We start from the raw sequence: 7,921 nt of genomic DNA, 5'->3' as shown, positions 1-7,921 counted from the left end.
ATTTATCCAAATATTTACTTCCTCACCATTACCAGTTCTCCAAAATATATCCTCTTTTGAACACTTCAAGTCCCTTCATAATACCTTGCCAAGTAAATGAGGAAACATTTTTTAAATGGTTTGGAGGAGGCTTCCATTTGGGAACTATTTGGCCTATAATACCGTCACACAGAGGGAATCAGGGTTTGTGATTAGTGTCAAACACATTTTTGCAAGCATTGCAAGATTAAAGGAGCGTAAGTCTATTAGCGCCATTCTTCCTTCCCTCTCAGGATAGCATAGTGGTTTATGCACGAAAGAGGAAATGAAACAAGATTCGGAACATGATCAAATAAAACTAAAATCGCAAGGAGATATATATGGCTAGCAAACTGCAAGAACACTTCAAGTCCCTTCATAATACTTTGCCAAGTAAATGAGGACCCATTTTAAAACTGGCTTGGAGGAGGCTTCTGTTTGGGAAATATTAGGCCTTTAATACCCTCGCATAGAGGGAATCTGGGTTTGTGATTAGTCTCCAACACTATTTTGCAAGCATTACAAGATTAAAGGAGTGTAAGTCTCTGAACCTCATTCCTCCTTCACTCTTAGGATAACATAGCGGTATATGCATGGCAGAGGAAATGAAACAAGATTCGGAAAATGATCAAATCGGACTAAAATTGCAAAGAAATATGGCTATATCTTGGCTATTCTGGTCCAAGCACCCTAGGCCTTGAGAGTGACCACATTGTGTTAAGAAATCGTACAAAGTTTGTTAGTAGTGTTCACGAATCGGTATAAAAAATATTTAGCAGGCACAACAAATTAAGAACAAATTCGTCCTAGGGGCACAGGAAATTAAACTTTGTACCAATTTCTTAACACAATGTGGTAACCCTCAAGGCCTTGTGTGCTTGGACCAGAATAGCAGGCACAACAAATTAAGAACAAATTCGTCCTGGGGGCGCAAGAAAAAAAGACACAAAGTTTCCACATTTGCTTAAGAAATCAGAACAAATAAAAAAAGAATCTCAAACCACCGTGGGGCTCGAACCCACAACCACAAGGTTAAGAGCCTTGCACTCTACCAACTGAGCTAGACGGGTTGTCACTATCATTTTTCCCAAGGCCTCTTGACATCTGCAGGCAGTTAACGTCAACATCAATGTTCTACTCTGCAGAACTCTGACTAGCTGAGTATAGCCATGGATCAAAAGAGTGCTTCGAGAAACTGAATGCATCTTCAGAAGATGATGGCCAATTGGTAATCCTAGAACATCTAAACTTGAACTAGCGATCGAGTTTATTCGGGGGCTACAGAAACGAAACAAAGTTGAGTTCAGCTAGATCTAGTTCTGCTTCTTATGACCAGATCATCCTGCGATGCAAGAACAAGACACAAGACAAAATTACTGGTCTTAGTGCTTATTACTTACAGTATCATATATCGTCTAATAATGAACAACATAAAGATTTCATTAGGTTGACAGTCACGAATGGCTGTACTACCAGCACTGTTTATGATGGTGCCACAGACTAAGGACATTAAGAGAACACGGTATTTTGCTGGCCGGGAGCACGTCCGCATAGCAGGGGCGGTAAGGAAAGGCACTTTTGATGCCACTGCCATGGTCCTCGGGCCGGGCTCTCTTAAAAGCCATTCGTGTAACACTGCATTCTTGATGTGTTAATGTGGTATGCAACCGCTATGCCGCCAATATCAAGGAGGAGCACGTCTTTACGTGGATGGAGTCCGATGATACCGCCGTAGGTCGGATGCATTTTCCTTAGACCGGTGACACTTTTGTCCAATTCGATGAAATTGCCGTTGTTGTTGTTACTAATTTGTTTCAACAAGCTGAAAGGCGTTCTGCTGCTTGCGACCATCTCCCATGTCACCCATGATTCTATTGTCCGTGAGTTGTGCTTCATCATATACACATGCGGACTGAGGTCAGCCTCGTGTGCTAGCGTCCACCCAAGTTGGTCGTCGCACGATCTTGTCAATGCCCATATCCGGAGCTGCAAGTCCTTGAGCTCCGCGCAGCGTACACCTTTCCCATAACTCGCCAAGAGGGACCTTCGAGGTAGCTGATACGTTTGTCCTCCGTTGTTGTAGATTTCTCCTGGAAGCTGAACCATATCGTATGTCTCCTCTGAGCAGTTCAGGATCATGAGGACGCCATTCTCGCAAGCCACGTACAACGACCCACGCCAGTACTCGGCAGATGGCCAATTAATATCACACGCAAAGGCGTCCTGAACATTTTGAAGGTGCCTAGGGGCGCAACGCCCTTGCTTAAACTTGCGCATCTCCCATCGTCTAGTTTGTGACGAGAACACCACCGAGTAGACCACCTTTGCCATTGGCTCCTCGGATGCCGGCGTGTGAGTAGAGTAGATCTCTTCGTGATTGTTGAGCACCTTGAACACCTTGTACAACTTGTAGTGCAGCGACACAGCAGGGTCGAATGCAAGAAACGTGCCCTCAGTTCTATGTCCCGACCGCATCACCGGCGAGGGAGGCAAGGGAGCGCACTGTATCGTCGCAGGGTTGCACACGTCGGTATAATTCTCCCAATCTTTATAGAGGAGGAGGAGGAGGCCGTTGCAGTGGTGTCTTACCCGGGCCCAACCGTGCCAAAAGCGAGGACGTTGAAATTAATGCTCGCCGGCTCTGCTTGAGCGGGAGGCCGGCGGGGCGAGGAAGTACGACTCGTCCCGGCATCCGAAATGATTGGTGAAAACGCCAGGGAAGATGCGCGTGGTAGGAGGCCGTGGACGTCGACGATCAAGCGCTACGTGCGGCAAACGGTATGGAACCGGGCAACGGCATGGGGCGGGGGTGGCGGAGGACATTGTGGAGCAGGAGCACGTCGTAGGGGAGGCACAGGCCGTTTCCGTCGGCGATGGTGTCCATCAGGGCGCTGGCTTGCTTCGCCGCCGGCCACCGAACCGGATAGATTCACCACACACGAACGAACGTACCGAGGTAAATTATTATTGAAGATCTGGAGTCGATCAACCTAGGTAGCTCCTGTCAGGATGTATATAATAACACGGCACAGATACGTTCATATCCGTATCGTCATCGTGGTCGGTCGATCAGAAGAATGATACGAATCGCTGGATGTTTATTACAATTGAAGGCATGGCCTTATATACACATATAGAGCACATGAGTGCGCAGCGATCTGTTACAACTGAATGGAGCTAGTTTCCAGGAGAGCCGTGCGCTGAGCTGTGTCAGGAGCGGGAGAGGCCACGATCACCGCGTGGGGCGCGTGGTCGGCACGGCGTGGGCTAAGTCCGCACTAGCCATTTTCCAACAGCCCCCCGCAGCCGCAGCAGGGTCTTCGACGATGTTGAGGCTGGACCGGAACTCGCTGAAGACGGCGGTCTGGAGCCCTTTTGTGAAGACGTCGGTGAACTGGGCGATGAAGGCACATGGAGAACGCGCACGTCGCCGAAGGAGACGCGCTCACGAACAAAGTGGAGGTCGATCTCCACATGCTTCGTGCGCAGGTGCTGAACTGGGTTGGAGGGGAGGTACGTGGCGCTGATGTTGTCGCAGTAGACAATCGTCGCGCTGCTGGGTGGTCGATGAAGCTCGTGGAGGAGTTGCCGCAGCCAGCAGGTGTCGGCGACGGCGTGAGCGACGGCGCGGTACTCCGCCTCCGCGCTGGAGCGCGAGACGGTGTGCTGGCGCTTCGACGACCAGGAGACGAGGTTGTCGCCGAGGAAGACGTAGAAGCCCGATGTAGAGCGGCGCGTGTCGGGGCAACCCGCCCAATCCGCGTCGGAGTAGAGGATCAGGTTGGTGTCGCGGGATCGCCGGAGGCGCAGACCGAGATGAGCAGTCCCGCGGACATAGCGCAGGACGCGCTTGAGATAGGTGAAATGACTCTCGCGCGGGTCATGCATGAAGAGGCACAGTTGCTGCACTGCATAGGCGATGTCGGGGCGAGTCAAGGTGAGGTATTGTAGCGCGCCGGCGAGACTGCGGTAGAGAGAGGGGTCGGAGACGGGCGGTCCGGCCTGAGCAGGGAGCTTGCGTTTGGTGTCAGCGGGCGTGGCGATCGGGCGACAGTTGCTCATGGCGGCTCGCTTGAGGATTTCCAGCACATACTGGTGTTGGGAGAGGAAGAGCCCGTCGCCGGTGCGGTGGACGTTGATACCGAGAAAATGATGAAGCTCGGCGAGGACGGACATGGCGAACTCGCGGTGGAGCGCGTCAATGATGAAGCGGAGTAGAGCAGCAGAGCTGGCAGTGAGCAAGATGTCATCCACGTACAGCAGCAAATAGGCAGTGGAGGAGTTGCGGCGGAGGATGAACAGCGAGGTGTTGCACTTGGAAGCGACGAAGCCAAGCGAGAGCAGGTAGGCGGTGAAGCGTAGAAACCACGCCCGAGGTGCCTGTCGCAGGCCGTAGAGCGAGCGGTGAAGCTGGCAAACATGTGTGGGGTGGCGCGAGTCGATGAAGCCGGAGGGTTGTTGACTGTAGACGATCGTGTCGAGGTGGCCGTGGAGGAACGCATTTTTCACGTCCCGTTAGTGGATCGGCCACCCCGACGAGGCGGCGAGGCTGAGCACCACGTGGATAGTCGCCGGCTTCACCACCGGGCTGAAGGTCTCGTCGAAATCAACGCCGTGTTGTTGAGTGAAGCCACGAAGGACCCATCTGGCCTTGCACCGCGCCAAGCTGCCGTCGGGATGAAGTTTGTGGCGGAAGATCCATTTGCCGGTCACCGTGTTGACACCTGCACGACGAGGAACAAGAGACCACGTGTTGTTTTGCAACAAAGCATCAAATTCATCTTGCATGGCACGGCGCCAGTTTGGGTCTTGGAGGGCCTGTTTATAGGTGGCGGGTATGGGCGAGATGGGAGTGGTGGTGAGTGCAGCAAGAGCACTGGGGGAGAAGAGGGTTTTGGGTTGGAGAAAGCCAAACTTGGCCCTGGTATGCATGGCGTGAGCGTGGCGGCGTGGCGTGATGGGCACGGCGTGGGGAGGAAGGGGTCGGCCAGAGGGCGATGTGGGATTGGTTGGGCTGGAGCCGTCGCTGGAAGTGGCCGACAGGCGCGTGCAGGGCGAGCACGGAGTGGCGGGCGGCGTGGGGTCAGGGTGGGACCGAGCGGAGGGCGTGGTGGTGGGCGCAGGATCCGGGGACGCGGGATCCGAGGTGGGGCCAGGTTGTTGGGATGAGGGTGCGGATCGGGCGCGATCTGCATGGGATCCGGGGACGACCGGATTGGTCGGAAGGTCGGCTGGCGATCCTGAGGTTGGAGCGGCTGGGGTGTACCAGGTAGGTGGGATCTGCATGGGATTTTCTGCGGTACGTGGGGGGAGGGGGTTGTGGTCGGTGTGTAGGGAAATTGGTTCTCGTCGAAAATGACATGGCGCGACGTGATGGATTTCCTGGTGGCTAGATCGAGGCAACGATAGCCTTTGTGCTCGCGAGGGAGGCCGAGAAGCACGCAGCGACGTGACCGAACGGCGAGCTTGTTGGCAGTAGTGGTGTATAGGTTGGGGTAGCAAAGGCAGGCGAAAGTGCGGAGGTGGTTGTAGGTAGGTGCAACGTCGTGGAGTATGTAGTATGGTGTGTTGTTGGCGATGGCGCGAGAGGGTCGGAGGTTGAGGAGATGAGTGGCAGTGTTCAAGCTTTCGACCCATAATTCCGGTGGCATATGGGCTTGTTGCAAGAGGGTGCACATGATGTCATTGGTGCTACGAATGGCGCGCTCTGCCTTGCCGTTTTGCGGTGAGGTATGAGGGCAAGAGAGTCGGAGAGAGATGCCGTTGTCAGAGAGGAAGGAGCGAAGACGAGTGTTGAGAAACTCGCCACCGTTGTCACATTGGAGGCACTGAATACAGAGGTGGAATTGGGTGAGAGCGTAGGCATAACACTAGTAGAAAACTGGGCTTTGGTCACAGGGCAATATTCACATTAGTCCCGGCTCAGTCACGAACTGGGACTAATGTGAGCATTGGTCCCGGTTCGTGCGGCCCGGGGCCTGCCGAACCTCGTGGGGGCATTGGTCCCGGTTCGTCCGGACCCTTTGGTCCCGGTTGGTGGGACAAACTGGGACCAATGGGCCACGCTCCTGGCCCACCACCCTAGTTGCGGTCAGTATTTAGTCCCACCTCGCCAACCGAAGCGTGCTCACACCAGTTTATAAGCCCGTCCCTCTCTGCCTTGTTGAGCTCCTCTCAAAGTGAAAATAGATGCCCTTATACAGGGAATTTGACCTAAATTCACAGTAAATTTCTTTGAATTTCATAAAAATTTATTATGAATTTAGGTTGAATTTTCTCTACAGGCGCATCTATGTTCATTTTTTATAGTAAATAAAAATAAATAAACCTTAATAAAATAAACTATAGTAACTAAAATAAATAAACCTTAATAAATTAAATAAAAATAACAGCAGTAAAATAAATAAAAATAGCAGCAGTAAAATAAATAAAAATAAAATAATTAAAGTAAAATACATAAGTAATTAGAAATAAAATAAATAAGTTTTTTGTTGTAAGTAGAAACAAAACAAAACAAATAAAGCAAAAGAGAAAACAAAAAACAGAGAAAAAAATTATGCCACCTACTGGGCCACCACGGCCTGAATACGATTTGAAACCCATCCGTGGGCCAGGATTCAGGCCCGCAGAAGTCCCAGTAGGCCCCACAGGCATAGAGAACGGTTAGGCCCGAAAGCCTGCAGTTGAGAGGAGTTCGAGAGGGTGGGCGCAGCAGCGCTTATAAACCACTCTCGATCCCTCTCAACTAGCGAGGTGGGACTAAACTTTTGACGCGGGGCAGCACAAGGCCTTTAGTCCCGGTTGGTGCCACCAACCGGGACTAAAGGGGGGCATTGGTCCCGGTTCGTGGCACCAACCGGGACCAAAGGCCTTTAGTCCCGGTTGGTGCGACGAACCGGGACCAATGAGTTCGCTATATATACCCCATCGCCACAGCAGAGCACTCCACAGTGCTCTGTTTTTTCTGGCCGGCTAGGGGAGGGCATTTGGGTGCTCTAGCTCACCTCCTATGCACATGAGGTGTTCGATGAAATGTCTGAGCCACACTAGTTAATCTTTCTCCTCTCGAAACTCGACCTCCGAGCTCCATTTTCCCCGAGATTTGTCTAGGTTTAGCGGTCCGTCACGTCGCGTCCCCGTCTTCACCACCGTCGATCGCCCGCGCCGACGTCGCCAGCACCACTGTGGTGAGCCTCTTGTTCTTATCTTCTTTCTGAAAGGAAAAAAATTCTTACTTTAGAAAGATAGTTGTCTAATTTTGTTACTTTTATTATTCCTTCTTATTACATAGTGCGATGGTTTTGGTATCCGCCCCCGTCGGCCCTCGTCTTGTCTATGATTCAGATGTGGTATATATTATCTTTTTATAACTATTTGGTTCATTTATTGTTTATGACAAATATACTGACCAACGTGACATAGATTTTATTTATCTAGGAGGTGGTTGAACCGGAAATTCTAACCGACCCTATTGTCGAGAGGTTAAATTTAGTTGAAAAAGAAAAACAATTACTTGAAGAAAAAATAAAAAAATTGAGGAGGAGAAGATGATATTGGAGTTGCATGTTGCGGATGTCGTCGATGATCACAAGATCAAGATGGATGCAATGCGCTTGAAGATTAGAAAGATTAGAAAATATGCCATTCATACCGAGGCTTGGTATCATTATGCTGTTGGATCAATTGTTACCTTGGTTGCGATTATGATCGCATTTGTTTTCACATTGAAATGTTTTACATAGTTTTAATGTATGGTTTAATTAATTAGATGCTCTGGAGAGCTATATATATGTTGTTAGATGAGAACTATGTATGTACTTTGGTTTTAATGTGATGATGAACTTCTATTAATTTGGTCACTTAATTATCTATTCATGATGTTCTGTAATGGTTTTTGACACAC

General features: G+C 50.5%; 1 non-coding gene across 1 annotated transcript; it reads right to left on the bottom strand.

The window, feature by feature from the left end:
- Positions 1-1,015: 1,015 nt before the first annotated feature.
- On the bottom strand, positions 1,016-1,089 carry TRNAK-CUU (transfer RNA lysine (anticodon CUU)). The gene has a single exon. It is a non-coding gene; the product is annotated as a tRNA-Lys (tRNA).
- Between the last annotated feature and the right edge of the window lie 6,832 nt (positions 1,090-7,921).

This window comes from Aegilops tauschii, chromosome 4, assembly GCF_002575655.3.
Source record: "Aegilops tauschii subsp. strangulata cultivar AL8/78 chromosome 4, Aet v6.0, whole genome shotgun sequence".
Classification (NCBI taxonomy): domain Eukaryota; kingdom Viridiplantae; phylum Streptophyta; class Magnoliopsida; order Poales; family Poaceae; genus Aegilops; species Aegilops tauschii.
This window is presented reverse-complemented; position numbering and strand designations above follow the sequence as displayed.